Genomic DNA, 15,932 nt, shown 5'->3' with positions numbered 1-15,932 from the left:
GTGGTTAAGACAGGAGCTGAATGAGTCTCCATATACTGAGAAGTCATCCATGAAGACTTCCAGGAATTTCTCCACCATATCAGAGAAGATGGATAGCATGCATCTCTGAAAAGTTGCAGGAGCCTTACACAGACCAAAAGGCATTCTCCTGTAGGCAAACACGCCAGAAGGGCAAGTGAATGCTGTTTTCTCTTGGTCCTGAGGATCTACTGCAATTTGGTTGTAACCTGAATAGCCATCCAAAAAGCAGTAATAATCATGACCAGCTAGTCTTTCTAGCATTTGGTCTATGAATGGTAAAGGAAAATGATCCTTTCTGGTGGCTGTATTGAGCCTTCTGTAGTCAATACACATACGCCACCTTGTAACTGTTCTTGTAGGAACCAGTTGATGTGCGGAAAACGATCCGACACAAAACTCACCGGCAAGTGTACCGGGTCGCATCAAGTAATAATAACTCACATGAGTGAGGTCGATCCCACAGGGATTGAAGGATTGAGCAATTTTAGTTTAGTGGTTGATTTAGTCAAGCGAATCAAGTATTGGTTGAGTGATTTGTGTTTGACAGAAGCTAAATTGCTTGGAATGTAAAGGGGGAAGGGAAAATTGCAGTAAATTAAAGTGCAGGAAAGTAAACTTGCAGAATCTTAAAGAACAAGAAAGTAAATGACTGAAATTTAAAGTGCAAGAAATGTAAATTGCAGTAACTTAAATTGCAAGGAATATAAATTGCTTGAATGTAAAAGGGATTTGAGGACAGGGATTTCAGAATTTAAACAGGAGAAATTGAATTGCAACAATCAATAGAGCAGAAATTGAATTAGGAACAATTAGAACTCAAACAGTGAGGAAATTAGGTGCAGCAAAGGTTCACAGAAGAACCAAAAGTAAATTGGGATCTCAGGTCTCCAGAGACTAGGTAGCAAAGCCTAGATCTCAATTGCCTTCCCAGATCCAAGCTAACAAAGCGATGACAAGAAATAGAAGAAGAAGCAGTAAAGGAAATGTGTTTGAATTCAATTATGCAGAAATGAAATCAAAGAGATTTTGAATGGAGATTGAGACAGAATTTCCTCAATTCTTCACACCCAAAACTCAAAACAAGAAAAGTAAAAGTGCCCAAGCAAGAACGAGGAAGAAGAGAGATCAATTCTCCTCCCCAATTCTCTGAAATCTCAGTGAAGTCACCAAGAGAAATTTCAACAGGTCCAAATAAAAGCAAAGGTTCAAAGGAAAATTCAAAGTTCAAAAGCAAAGCAAAAGGTTCTAATTACATCAAACTAGCTCCTATTTATACACTTTCCATTCTTGGATCTTAGGATTTGGATGGGCTTTTGATTTGGTGGAGGGCAGGGCAGGATTTGGTGCTTGGTGCGTTGCTGGTGCGGGCGTGGTGCAGGCTGGTGCGCAGGATGCTGCCCTGCCCTTGCGGAGGGCAGGGCAGAAAAAGTTGGTGCGCCAGAATTGTGCTATGGTGCGCTGCTGGTGCTGCCAGAATCGTGCCTTGGTGCGCCAGAAACGTGCCTTGGTGCGCCAGATTCATGCCACAACAAAATGCTGCCCTACCCTCGCGGAGGGCAGGGCAGTGTTTCCAAACTGAAGTCCCGCGTTCGAATCCTGGCAGAAACACACGCTCATTCAATTTCCTTGGCTTTCTTGGCACCGTAATGGAGCCTAGTTCCTTGCTTCCTCATGGTCCCGTGTTCAACTCTTGTGGCAAGCATTGTAGGCATTTTCCTTTGATTTTCTTCCCTTGGTGAGCCCGATACTGCCCTTGTGGAGGGCAGGGCAAGGTTTTGTTCTTCTTGATTCCAAGGCACAAATTTGTGCTCTGCCCTTGTAGTGGGCAGGGCAGATGATGACAAGTCATCATATACCCATTTTTCAAGCTAATTTCACTTGTTTTGTTAGCATTTATGCACTTTCTTGCATCCTAAGTAAGTGATTTGGAGTGAAAATGTATAACTTCTCTAAATCAAGCAACCACCATGAAATTAATGTTAAATCATGAGGTTTAAGCTAATTTTAATTGCATTTTAATTGATTTATAAGCCTCTTGAATTTAGTGATACTTTGAGTGGTTGTTTTGGTTTATTGTAGGTGAAGAAAAGAAAAGAAAATGAAAAGCGTGGCCTAAAAAGTGTAGCAAAAGAAAGAAAAGCATGGCCGAATCAAGATGAAGCGTGCCGCATTGCATGAGGGAAGCAACATTGCCCTCCACAAGGGCAGAATGCCCTCTAGGAGAGCAACATTAGGTGACCAAGCCAAGGGAGGCAACTCTGCCCTGCCCACTCCAAGGGCAGAGCACAAAATGTGCCTTGAAACCATGAAGAAGAGAACCTTGCCCTGCCCTTGTGGAGGGCAGAATCGGGCTCTACAAGGAAGAAATTCAACAATAAAACATCACCCATGCATGCCACAAGGTTCGAACAAAGAACCATGAGGAAGCCAAGCTCTAAGGTTGATGGCCGTGCCAAGAAACCAAGCAGAAAAATGAGAAGCATGCGTCCGCCCAGTTTCGAACACGGGCCATGAAGATTGGGGACATTGCCCTGCCCTTGGCGCGGGCAGGGCAGCATTTGGAAGGCACATGAACTTGGCGCACCAAGAAGCACCAACGCGCGCACCAACCCGTCCCTGGCGCATCAAACTCTTCTTGCCCTGCCCTTGGCGCGGGCAGGGCAGCGTCCCACGCGCATCAACACAATTTTGGCGCACCAAACTCGCACCAACACGCACCATGGCCGCACCAATTGTTAGCACCAAGCATCAATTTTCTGCCCTGCCCTCCACAAGGGCAGGGCAGCCTCCTGGGAGTGAATTTCATGGGCCGAAAATTTAAATTAAAATCCCATTTTAGTTCATTTCTTCACCAAATCAAAAGCCCATCCAAATCCCATTATCCAAGAATAGAAAGTGTATAAATAGGAGATAGTTTGATGTAATTAGAACCTTTTTTAGCTACCTTTAGCTTTTACTTTACTTTTTACCACTTAGACTTTTACCTTGGCTTTTGAATTTCATTTTCTTTGAGCTTTCTTGAGAGACTTGTCCGAGCACTAAGAGGATCAAGGGAGAATTGACTGATCTCCTTCCTCATTTCCCTTGGGCAATTCTACTCTTCTGTTTCTGAGTTTTGGGTGTGTGAAATTGGGGAAATTCTGTCCCAATTCCCATTCAAACTCTTTGCACTTTGTTTTCTGCATAATTCAATTCCAATTCTGTTCTTCTATTACTTCTTCTTTAATTTTCTGACAATTGCTTAGTAAATTCAGATCTGGGAAGGAAATTGGGTTTTAGGCTCTGCTACCTAAGCCCTTGGGTCATGAGATCACAACTCATTTTGGGTTCTTCTGTGAACCTTTACTGCATTTTATTTTCTTTCTGTTTGAATGCTAATTGCTTCTGATTTAAATTCTGCTCAATCAATTGCTGCAATTTACTTCTTCTTTGTTTAGATCTTGCAATCCCATTCCTCAATTCCCTTTTATATTCAAGCCATTTATCTTTCTTGCCATTTAAGTTACTGCAATTTAAGTTTCTTGCACTTTAAGTTTCAGTCGTTTATTTTCTTGCTCTTTAAGATTCTGCAAATTTACAATTCTGTTCTTCAATTTACTGCACTTTTCCCTTCCCCCTTTACATTTACTGTCATTTATTTCCTGTTAAACACAAATCACTCAATCAAAACTTGATTCGCTTGACTAAATCGACCACTAAACTAAAATTGCTCAATCCTTCAATCCCTGTGGGATCGACCTCACTCATGTGAGTTATTATTACTTGATGCGACGCGGTACACTTGCCGGTGAGTTTTGTGTTGGATCGTTTTCCACACATCAAGTTTTTGGCGCCGTTGCCGGGGATTGAAATAGATTGACAATGATTAAGTGAAGTGGAGGTCTAGATTAAGCACTTTTCTTTTTCTGTTATTCTAACTCTTACTAACACACTAACTGTTTGAATTTTTGCTTAAACTAACTAAACCTTCATTCTACCTATAGATTGAAGTTTCATTGGCTTTCTGGGTTTGTGTGTTTATTGCTGTGTGTTTGTATGCCAGGTATAGGAAGATCCTCCTCTATCCATTCTGAAATTGATCAAAGGACTCTTCGGAGAATAAGAAGAGCTGAAAGAGGGAAGAATATTGTTGGAGAAGAAGAATCTGAGGAGGAATTCCAAGACATGGAAGGAGATACCTATCAACCAGGAGGAGAAGGAGCCAACAATAATCAACAACAGAGAAGAGTTTTGGCTTCATACACATTTGCAAATGCTAGGCATTGTGGGAGTAGCATTCTTCCTCCCAATGTCAATGCAAACAACTTTGAACTCAAGCCACAACTCATCACTCTGGTGCAAAACAATTGTTCATTTGGAGGAGGGCCTTTGGAGGATCCAAACCAACATTTGTCTACTTTCTTGAGAATTTGTGACACAGTGAAAACAAATGGTGTGCCCCCTGATAGCTACAAGTTGCTACTCTTCCCATTCTCTCTCAGGGATAAAGCAACTCAATGGCTAGAGACCTTTCCAAAAGAAAGCATCAACACTTGGGATGACTTGGTGAGCAAGTTCCTTGCCAAATTCTATCCACCTCAAAGAGTCCTAAGGTTGAAGACAGAGGTTCAAACATTCACTCAAATGGAGGCCGAGAGCTTATATGAAGCATGGGAGAGATATAAGGCTCTATTGAGGAAATGTCCACCAGAGATGTTTACTGAGTGGGACAAGTTACAGAACTTCTATGAAGGACTCACTCTTAAAGCTCAAGAAGCTCTTGATCACTCTGCCGGAGGCTCTCTACAACTCATGAAGACCACAGAGGAAGCTCAAAATCTCATTGATATGGTGGCCAACAACCAATATTTCTTTGCTCATCAAAGACAACGCCAACCATCACAGAGAAGAGGAGTCATGGAGTTGGAAGGAGTTGATTCAATTCTAGCTCAGAACAAGATGATGCAGCAGCAGATTCAACAACAATTTGAGCAAATGGCTAAGAGAATTGATGGCTTGCAAGTGGCAGCAGTGAGCACCACAAGCCAACCTCCAACCACTTGGGTGCAAAGTGAAGAAACTCAAGAAGAGCAACAACAAGAGCAGGTTCAATACATGCACAACCAAAATCCTGGGACAAATGAAGTCTATGGAGATACTTACAATCCATCTTGGAAGAACCACCCCAACCTCAGATGGGGAGACAACCATAACCAAAACCAACAACCATGGCAAAGAAACACAAGCCAAAACAATTGGAAAAATACAAACCATAATCCCCAGCCAAACACTAACCAAAACTCATACAGAAAACCACAAAACAACTACCCAAATTCTAACCAATACCCACTCAATAACCACCCAACTAACCAAAACACTTATCTTCATCCATCAACACCCCAAAATCAACCCATCTCACAAGATTCACAGAGAATCACCAATCTAGAGCTGCTCATGGAGAAACTAATGAAGAGCCAAGAATTGACAACCAAGAATCAAGAAGCCTCCATGAAGAACCTAGAGAGGCAGATTGGACAAATCTCTAAGAAGATCTCTGTTGAAAAACCATCAAGTTCACTACCTAGTGACACCATTCCCAACCCAAAGGAAGAATGCAAGGTGGTGCAACTAAGAAGTGGAAGAGTGTTAACAGATGGCAGCCAAGGAGCAACAAAGAAGCTTATGGAGAATGACACTGAGCCAACAAAGAAGGATGAAACCATCAACAAGGACATAATAACCAAGAGTGCTTCAGAAAAGCTCACAGAGGAAGACAACAAGCCACAGAATTTGAAGAAAGGAAAGAAAATCATGGAAGAACCAATTCCAAAACAGCATCAAGTGGAGAAGAGCTCAACACCACCACTACCTTATCCACAGAGATTTCACAAGGAAACAAAGGACCAGCACTTCCACAAATTTCTTGAGACTTTCAAGAAGTTGGAAATCAACATACCTTTGGCAGAGGCTTTGGAGCAAATGCCTCTGTATGCTAAGTTTCTAAAGGAGCTCATCAACAAGAAGAGACAGTGGAATGAAAAGGAAACTGTTATGCTCAGTGAAGAATGCAGTGCACTCATTAAAAAGGGGCTCCCTCCCAAGCTTGAAGACCCTGGAGGTTTCTTCTTACCATGCACTATTGAAAACCTGTTCATTAACAAGGGAATGTGCGATCTAGGAGCAAGCATAAATCTAATCCCATATTCTTTAGTGAAAAAGCTTGGCATAGAGGAGGTGAAACCAACAGAGATGTCTTTGGAATTGGTGGATCAATCAATAGTATATCCTAAGGGGCTGATTGAGAACCTTTTGGTTAAGGTTGACAGGTTCATCTACCCAGCAGGTTTTGTGATCCTTGATTCTTCAGAACATGGAAATGACTCAATAATACTTGGTCGACCATTTTTGGCCACTGCTAGAGCCATTGTGGACATAGAGCAAGGTGAGTTAACCCTCAGGATGCATGAGGAGAGCATCATTCTGAAAGTTTTCCCAGAATTACAAAGGGATGAAGAAACAAGCAAAATGAGTGATGATCTCCTTCCAAAGCAATCAACTGAAAAGGAAGTGGAACAGAAAAACAAACAGATGCAAGAAGAAAAAGGGATTCACAAGGAAGCAGGGGTGATCAGCAAGAAGGGAGGCATCACAACTCAAGTAACTGTCAAGAAAAAAAGATCAACAAGCAAGAAAAGGGTGAAGAATAAGAAAAAGGCTCACAAAGGGTGGAAGAACAAGAAAATCCCTACTGAAGGATTTTCTAAGGGTGATAAGGTGCAACTAGTATATCAACAGCATGGAGCAGAAGATTATTACACTGTCAACCAAATTCTTTCTCTTGAGCATATGGAAATTGAGCATCAAAGCACACAGAGAAAGTTGACAGTGAGAGGTGACAAATTGAGACATCACCAACATCAACCACCTTAAAGGGAGGTTAATGTCAAGCTAATGACAATAAAAGAGCGCTTCATGGGAGGCAACCCATGGTTTAAGATTTCTGTCTTTTCTTTTATTTAATAAGCTATGATTCTTCTAAATATGGTGTTGAATTTTCATGCCTGGTAAATGCATATGTCATTTTGAAGCACATGGCAAACTTCTAAGTTTGGTGTACCTTAAGGCACACCCAAGTTCATTGTTCAAAGAAGAGGATTGTCTTTTAGAGCATATACACAAGTCTTTTGATAAAGCATGTGACCAAACACTAAGTTTGGTGTCTGCATATGCAACAAGGTTCAGAGGATCATTTTCCAAGCATGGACTCAAAACCATACAGATAAAGGATCATACATCAATTTGTTTTAAAAATGCATCAATTGTGAGAATGGTTTGCATTGTTAAGCCATCCCCTTAATAAAATATAAGTTTGGTGTTCACCAACTTTTAACATTTTATTTAGGGACACAATTGATCACAAAAAAATTTTAATAACTATTAAACAAACCAAAACAATCTATTTTATTATTGCAAATAAGTCGTCACGGTTATATCATACTCTAAGCTTGCTGTTTTGATTTATGCAGGAGAAAAAGGTTAAGACAAACACAAGGAGGGGTCACGGCTAGGAGGAGCTATGTGAGGGAGGTCACATGTGCCTAGGAGAACGTGCTCATGGGGAACAAAATTTGCATGCATGCAACATTGGACACCGAAATGCATGCAGCCAATGGGAGGAGAATCCTCGTCAAGCCTCAACCATGCATGCAAGCCGTCCATCTCATGCATTCTTTGAATGAGCAAATCAATCTCAGCCCTTCATGAACACAAACGGTTCCTTCTTCATTCATTCATTGTGGTTTTGTTGAAAAGCTTGGAAACATGGCCTATATATAGCCGTTACACCAACACGGCATACACATCCCCATTCAAGCCACTTTCATATGAAACCACACTCTATTCCACTTCCAAAACCAACATAATTCCCTTACCTCACACATCAAAACCGAACCAAAGTTCACCCCAAACATAACACATATTTCTTCTACTCTTACTTCCTCTTTCTTTTCACTTTAATTTTCAATGGCCTCCTCAAGCTCAAAAAGAAGGCCGGGAAAAGAGCCCATGGAAATCGAACCTCCACCATTTGATGCAAGAAAGTTTAGATCCCAATTCCATGAAGGGAGATATCATAGGTTCATGGAAGGAAAGAATGTCATCTATGAGAAAGGCCTTGATTTGAGGGAAGGAGAATACCCCATCATGAGGCAAATTACTAGAGAAAGAAGGTGGGAACTCTTGTGTGCTCCTCTGACTGACATCAGTGCAGTAATGATTAGGGAGTTCTATGCAAATGCTGCCAAAGAAAACAAAAATAGTGCTCCTTACACAAGCTATGTCAGAGGGGTTGAAGTGAGTTTTAGCCCAGCTGCCATCACAAGAGATCTCAAGTTGAGAACCATAACTTATCCAGAGCTTAGTTATGAGGCTAGATTGCAACGGGAAAATAATCCTGATGAAATTCTGCAGGGGTTATGCATGGAGAATACTGATTGGGAAAGAGATTCAAAGGGGATTCCAAGTCACATAAGGAGGATAAATCTTACTCCAGTGGCTAAAGGATGGTTTGAAATAGTGAGGAGATCTATTCTTCCTACTGGAAATGCCTCTTGGGTCACAATCAAACGAGCTCTCTTGACACACTGCATCTTGCATGGGGGTGAGATCAATGTTGCACAACTCATAGCCGACAGCATTCAAGAAATGGCCGATAGCACAAGCAAGTCAAAAGGCCTTGGACATCCAAGCACCATCCAAAGGCTATGTAACAGAGCTAATGTCATTTTTGAAGATGAGGACACAACAAAAGTGAAGGTAGGAAAAGGAATTACCAAGAAGAGCATGGAGGGAATTAATGAAGAAGAAGATCAAGAAGGGGTAGTAGCTCCTAGACAAAGGAGATCACAAAGAGAGGAAGGACGAAATCAAGCATATGATGTCATTGATATGAGCCAATTGCAAAGATCAATTGAAGAATTATCTCAGCAGCTCATGCAGGCTCAACAAGGCCAAAATCAGGAGGGCCAAGAGAAATATCTAGAGCCCCATCCTGAATTTATGGAGCAATTTTTGAAAGAAAAAGAGGAACGAGAAGCTTGGCAGCATCAAATGGAGGAGAAACAAGAGAGATGGCAACAACAAATGATGACTCAGCAGCAAGAATTTCAAGCACAGATTCTTGAAGGACAAAAAGAGCAATACAAAGAATTCAAGGAATCATATGATAAGCTGTATTTTAGTCAAGCTAAGGCAGAGGAGTATAGTCACAACCTATATCAATGGAAGAATGTTCATCATACCATGGGAGAAGCTAGATATGCACAACGAATGGAAAATGATGAAAACATGCAAGCAAGGTTGGAGTACTTAACCCACAATCTGCCAACAATCAATCCTGAGATCAAGCCATTTGAGCAATGTCCTGAATTTTTAGCCAAGCAACAAGCAAGGTCTCATCAATATATTGACTCAACCTTTAAAAGATTGGAAGATTTTGGGCTCAGGGGACTCTTAGATTCTGTATGGGGTAGAAGATGTCCTAGTGAAGAGATCCGAGATTACTCCAAGACAGGGAAGAGAAAGAAGAAGAAGGGAGAATCAAGCAGCAGCCATGACCATTAGAAGGTGGCAAAAATTCTTTCATACTCCCTCCTTCATGTCCCTAATAAGGAGATGCATGTCTGAAACATGATATGCCTCCATCATTTATTTCTTTTACTTCATGCAATTCCTGTTCTTTGTTTTTCATTTTAGTTAGTTAATAATTAGCTAGAAAAATGATAAATCTGCATAATGCTTGTATCCATCACTTAGCTTGAAAATTGCTTTGTTTCCCATATGCCTAAATAAAAGAGTTTGGTTTGAATTGAAAAGTAAAATATCCAATGTTGCATAAGTATGAATGGAAGTTAGTGGTGGCATATGTGTTTGATTAAATGCATGACTCATGAAATAAGTGTTGCATAATATCATTCTCATTCAATTGTGAGTTAGCTTGCTGTTACAAAGACTCCTATCAAGAATGAAACAACCTTGGTAACAAAAACAGAAAGAAAAGGAAGAAAGAAAAAGCCAAAATGGCAAGAAAAACAAAGAATAAAGGTTAGACACCAATGGCTTGGACCTTAGGACAAATGCCTGTGGTGTTCTTGTACTGAGATCTGCTTGGATGAGTAAATTCTAAGGGGTATTTTGAAACCCGGTCACTTAGATCAACTGATTTGGGATGGCCAGTTGAAAATCCACAATAAAGAGCAACTTAGATACAAAGCACTTAGTGATCCAAAGAGATGCTGGGCATCAATGATCCTAGGAAGAATTAGTGAGCCATGTGTCTGTGGTGGAAAGATGTTGAGCAAAAAGAAATGAAAATAAAGCCAAAGGCTATGCTGCAACATTTAACACCAAACCTCTTAAAAAAAACAATAAGCTTGATAAACATTGTAAGCCAAGAAAAGTTAGCAAGGGTGGAATCAAAAAGTGAGTCATCTAACAGCAAGTTTAGCAAGCCTTTGAAGAAAGATATGCATTATGTAACAGCAACAATAATTGAGTTGTCATTGTCTGCATAAATACCCCATAGATTGAAGTTCTGCTATCTGCATAATAAGGATGTGTATTCTTTTCTTATTCATTTCATTTACTCTTAGTTTTGATGCTTGCTTGGGGACAAGCAAGGTTTAAGTTTGGTGTTGTGATGACAAGTCATCATATACCCATTTTTCAAGCTAATTTCACTTGTTTTGTTAGCATTTATGCACTTTTTTGCATCCTAAGTAAGTGATTTGGAGTGAAAATGTATAACTTCTCTAAATCAAGCAACCACCATGAAATTAATGTTAAATCATGAGGTTTAAGCTAATTTTAATTGCATTTTAATTGATTTATAAGCCTCTTGAATTTAGTGATACTTTGAGTGGTTGTTTTGGTTTATTGTAGGTGAAGAAAAGAAAAGAAAATGAAAAGCGTGGCCTAAAAAGTGTAGCAAAAGAAAGAAAAGCGTGGCCGAATCAAGATGAAGCGTGCCGCATTGCATGAGGGAAGCAACATTGCCCTCCACAAGGGCAGAATGCCCTCTAGGAGAGCAACATTAGGTGACCAAGCCAAGGGAGGCAACTCTGCCCTGCCCACTCCAAGGGCAGAGCACAAAATGTGCCTTGAAACCATGAAGAAGAGAACCTTGCCCTGCCCTTGTGGAGGGCAGAATCGGGCTCTACAAGGAAGAAATTCAACAAAAAAACATCACCCATGCATGCCACAAGGTTCGAACAAAGAACCATGAGGAAGCCAAGCTCTAAGGTTGATGGCCGTGCCAAGAAACCAAGCAGAAAAATGAGAAGCATGCGTCCGCCCAGTTTCGAACACGGGCCATGAAGATTGGGGACATTGCCCTGCCCTTGGCGCGGGCAGGGCAGCATTTGGAAGGCACATGAACTTGGCGCACCAAGAAGCACCAACGCGCGCACCAACCCGTCCCTGGCGCATCAAACTCTTCCTGCCCTGCCCTTGGCGCGGGCAGGGCAGCGTCCCACGCGCATCAACACAATTTTGGCGCACCAAACTCGCACCAACACGCACCATGGCCGCACCAATTGTTAGCACCAAGCATCAATTTTCTGCCCTGCCCTTCACAAGGGCAGGGCAGCCTCCTGGGAGTGAATTTCATGGGCCGAAAATTTAAATTAAAATCCCATTTTAGTTCATTTCTTCACCAAATCAAAAGCCCATCCAAATCCCATTATCCAAGAATAGAAAGTGTATAAATAGGAGATAGTTTGATGTAATTAGAACCTTTTTTAGCTACCTTTAGCTTTTACTTTACTTTTTACCACTTAGACTTTTACCTTGGCTTTTGAATTTCATTTTCTTTGAGCTTTCTTGAGAGACTTGTCCGAGCACTAAGAGGATCAAGGGAGAATTGACTGATCTCCTTCCTCATTTCCCTTGGGCAATTCTACTCTTCTGTTTCTGAGTTTTGGGTGTGTGAAATTGGGGAAATTCTGTCCCAATTCCCATTCAAACTCTTTGCACTTTGTTTTCTGCATAATTCAATTCCAATTCTGTTCTTCTATTACTTCTTCTTTAATTTTCTGACAATTGCTTAGTAAATTCAGATCTGGGAAGGAAATTGGGTTTTAGGCTCTGCTACCTAAGCCCTTGGGTCCTGAGATCACAACTCATTTTGGGTTCTTCTGTGAACCTTTACTGCATTTTATTTTCTTTCTGTTTGAATGCTAATTGCTTCTGATTTAAATTCTGCTCAATCAATTGCTGCAATTTACTTCTTCTTTGTTTAGATCTTGCAATCCCATTCCTCAATTCCCTTTTATATTCAAGCCATTTATCTTTCTTGCCATTTAAGTTACTGCAATTTAAGTTTCTTGCACTTTAAGTTTCAGTCGTTTATTTTCTTGCTCTTTAAGATTCTGCAAATTTACAATTCTGTTCTTCAATTTACTGCACTTTTCCCTTCCCCCTTTACATTTACTGTCATTTATTTCCTGTTAAACACAAATCACTCAATCAAAACTTGATTCGCTTGACTAAATTGACCACTAAACTAAAATTGCTCAATCCTTCAATCCCTGTGGGATCGACCTCACTCATGTGAGTTATTATTACTTGATGCGACCCGGTACACTTGCCGGTGAGTTTTGTGTTGGATCGTTTTCCACACATCAGCAGAGTTGCCTTTCATGCTTTGTTCCCTTATGTTGCCCTCCTAGAGGGCAGTGTGCCCTTGTGGAGGGCAATGCTTGCCTTCCTCATTTTGTGCGCCACACTTCTTCTCTCTTTGACCACATTTTCTTCTCCTTGGGCCACACTTCCTTAGGCTACGCTTTTCCTTTTTTTATCTTTTCTTCACCTACAATGAACCAAAACAACCACTCAAAGTATCACTAAATTCAAGAGGCTTATAAATCAATTAAAAATCAATTAAATTTAGCTTAAACCTCATGAGTTAACATTAATTTCATGGTGGTTGTTTGATTTAAAGAAGTTATGCATTTTCACTCCAAATCACTTACTTAGGATGCAAGAAAGTGCATAAATGCTAATAAAACAAGTGAAATTAGCTTGAAAAATGGGTATATGATGACTTGTCATCACAACACCAAACTTAAATCTTGCTTGTCCCCAGGCAAGCATCAAAACTAAGAGAAATTGAAATGAACAAGAAAAGACACATATGCTTATTAGGCATATAGCAGAACTTGATTTATGGGGTCTTTATGCAGACAATGATAACTCAAGTTATTATTTGCTGTCACATAATATACATTTTTCATCAAAGGCTTGCTAAACTTGCTGTTGTAAGACTCACTTATTTAATTACTCCCTTGCTAACTTTTCTTTCTTACAATGCTTAACAAGCTTATTCTTTTGGAGGTTTGGTGTCTAATGTTGCAGTAGTAGCCTTTGGCTTTATTGTTTTCTTTCTTTTACTCAACATCTTCCCACCACAGACACATGGCTCACTAATTCTTCCTAGGATCATTGATGCCCAGCATCTCTTTGGATAACTAAATGTTCTGTAGCTAAGTTGCTCTTTATTGTGGACTTTCAATTGGCCATCCCAAATCAGTTGATCTAAGTGACCGGGTTTTAAAATACCCCTTAGAATTTACTCATCCAAGCATATCTTAGTACAAGAACACCACAGGCATATGTCCTAGGGTCCAAGCTATTGGTGTCCAACCTTTATTCTTTGTTTTTCTTGCCATTTTGGCTTTTTCTTCTTCCTTTTCTTTCTGTTTTTTGTTTTTGTTCTCAAGGGCTTTTTATTTATTGATGAGGATCTTTATAACAGCAAGCTAACTTACACTTGAATGAAAATGATATTATGCAGCAATTATTTCATGAGTCATGCATTTAATCAAACATATATACCACCATTAACTTCCATTCTACTTATGCAACATTGGATATTTCACTTTTCAATTCAAACCAAATCTCTTTTATTCAAGCATATGGGAAACAAAACAAAATTAAAGCTAAGTGATGAATGTCAAGCATTATGCAGATCATTTCTCTAGCTACTTATTGAATAACAGAAAGTACAAGAAAAAGAAATAAAAAGAAATAAACAGTGGAGGCATATCATGTTTCAGACATGCTTCTCCTTATTAAAAGAGTGAAAGAGGGGGAATGAAAGAACTTTGCCACCTTCTATTGGTCGTGGCTGCTGCTTGATTCTCCCTTTTTCTTCTTTCTCTTCCCTAGCTTGGAATAATCTCGGATCTCTTCACCAGGACATCTTCTACCCCAGACAGAATCTAAGAGTCTTGAGAGCCCAACATCTTCCAATCTTTTAAAGGTTGCCTCCGTATAGTGACGAGACCTTGCTTGTTGCTTGGCTTCAAATTCAGGGCATTGCTCAAATGGCTTGATCTGAGGGTTGAGTGTTGGCAAATTATGGGTCAAGTACTCCAACCTTGCTTGCATGTTTTCATTATTCTCCATTCTTTGTGCGTATCTCACTTCTCCCATGGTGTGATGAATATCCTTCCATTGATACAAGTTGTGACTGTATTCCCCTGCTTTAGCTTGACTAAAATACAGCTTATCATATGATTCTTTGAATCCTTTATATTGCTCTTTTTGTCCTTCAAGAATCTGTGCTTGAAATTCTTGCTGCTGAGTCATCATTTGCTGTTGCCATCTCTCTTGCTTCTCCTCCATTTGACGCTGCCAAGCTTCTCTCTCCTCTTTATCTTTCAGGTATTGCTCCCTAAACTCTGGATGGGGCTCTAGATATTGCGCTGGGCGCCCCTGATTTTGCTCTTGTTGAGTCTGCATGAGTTGTTGGGATAGCTCTTCTATTGCTCTGTGTAGCTGGCTCATGTCTATGGCGTCATGAGCTTGATTTCGTCCTTCCTCTCTTTGTGATCTCCTTTGTCTGGGAGCTGCTACACCCTCTGGATCATCTTCCTCATTTATTCCTTCCATACTCTTCTTAGTGATCCCTTTTCCCTTTTTCACTTTTTCTGTGTCCTCATCTTCAAAGATTACTCCAGCTTTGTCACATAGCCTGAGGATGGTGCTTGGATGTCCAAGACCACTTGATTTGCTTGTGCTATTGGCCATCTCTTGAATACTGTCAGCTATGAGTTGTGCGAGGTTGATCTCACCTCCATGTAAGATGCAGTATGTCAAGAGTGCTCGTTTGATTGTGACCCAAGAAGCGTTTCCAGTAGGAAGGATAGATCTCCTCACTATTTCATACCATCCCTTAGCCACAGGAGTGAGATTTATCCTCCTCAAGTGACTTGGAACTCCCTTTGAATCTCTTTCCCAATCTGTATTCTCCACACATAACGCCTGCAAGATCTCATCAGGATTGTTTTCCATCTGCAATCTGGTTTCATAACTGGGCTCTGCATAAGTTATGGTTCTCAACTTGAGAGCCCTTGTGATGGCAGCTGGACTAAAACTCACTTCAACTCCTCTGACATAACTTGTGTAAGGAGCACTATCTTTGTTTTCCTTTACAGCATTTGCATAGAACTCCCTGATCATGACTGCACTGATGTCAACAAGAGAAGCACATAAAAGTTCCCACCTTCTTTCTTTAGTGATTTGCCTCATGATGGGGTATTCCCCGTCTCTCAACTCAAGGCCTTTCTCATAAATGACATTCTTTGTCTCCATGAACCTATGATATCTCCCTTCATGGAATTGGGATCTAAATTTGGTTGCATCAAATGATGGAGGTTCGGCTACCATAGGTTCCTTTCCCGGCCTTCTCTTTGAACTTGAGGAGGCCATTGGATTTGAAGTAAGAAGAAAGAAAAAGTGAGAATAGAAGAAGTATGTGTTGTGTTTGGGATGAGTTTTGGTTCAGTTCTGTTGTGTGAGATAAGGGAATTATTTTGGTTTTGGGAGTATAAAAGATTATGGCTTTCATATGAGAGTGGCTTGAATGAGAGTGT

Source organism: Arachis stenosperma, chromosome 6 (genome assembly GCF_014773155.1).
Source record: "Arachis stenosperma cultivar V10309 chromosome 6, arast.V10309.gnm1.PFL2, whole genome shotgun sequence".
Taxonomy (NCBI): Eukaryota; Viridiplantae; Streptophyta; class Magnoliopsida; order Fabales; family Fabaceae; genus Arachis; species Arachis stenosperma.
The sequence above is the reverse complement of the archived record's forward strand: the minus strand, read 5'-3'. Positions refer to the sequence as shown.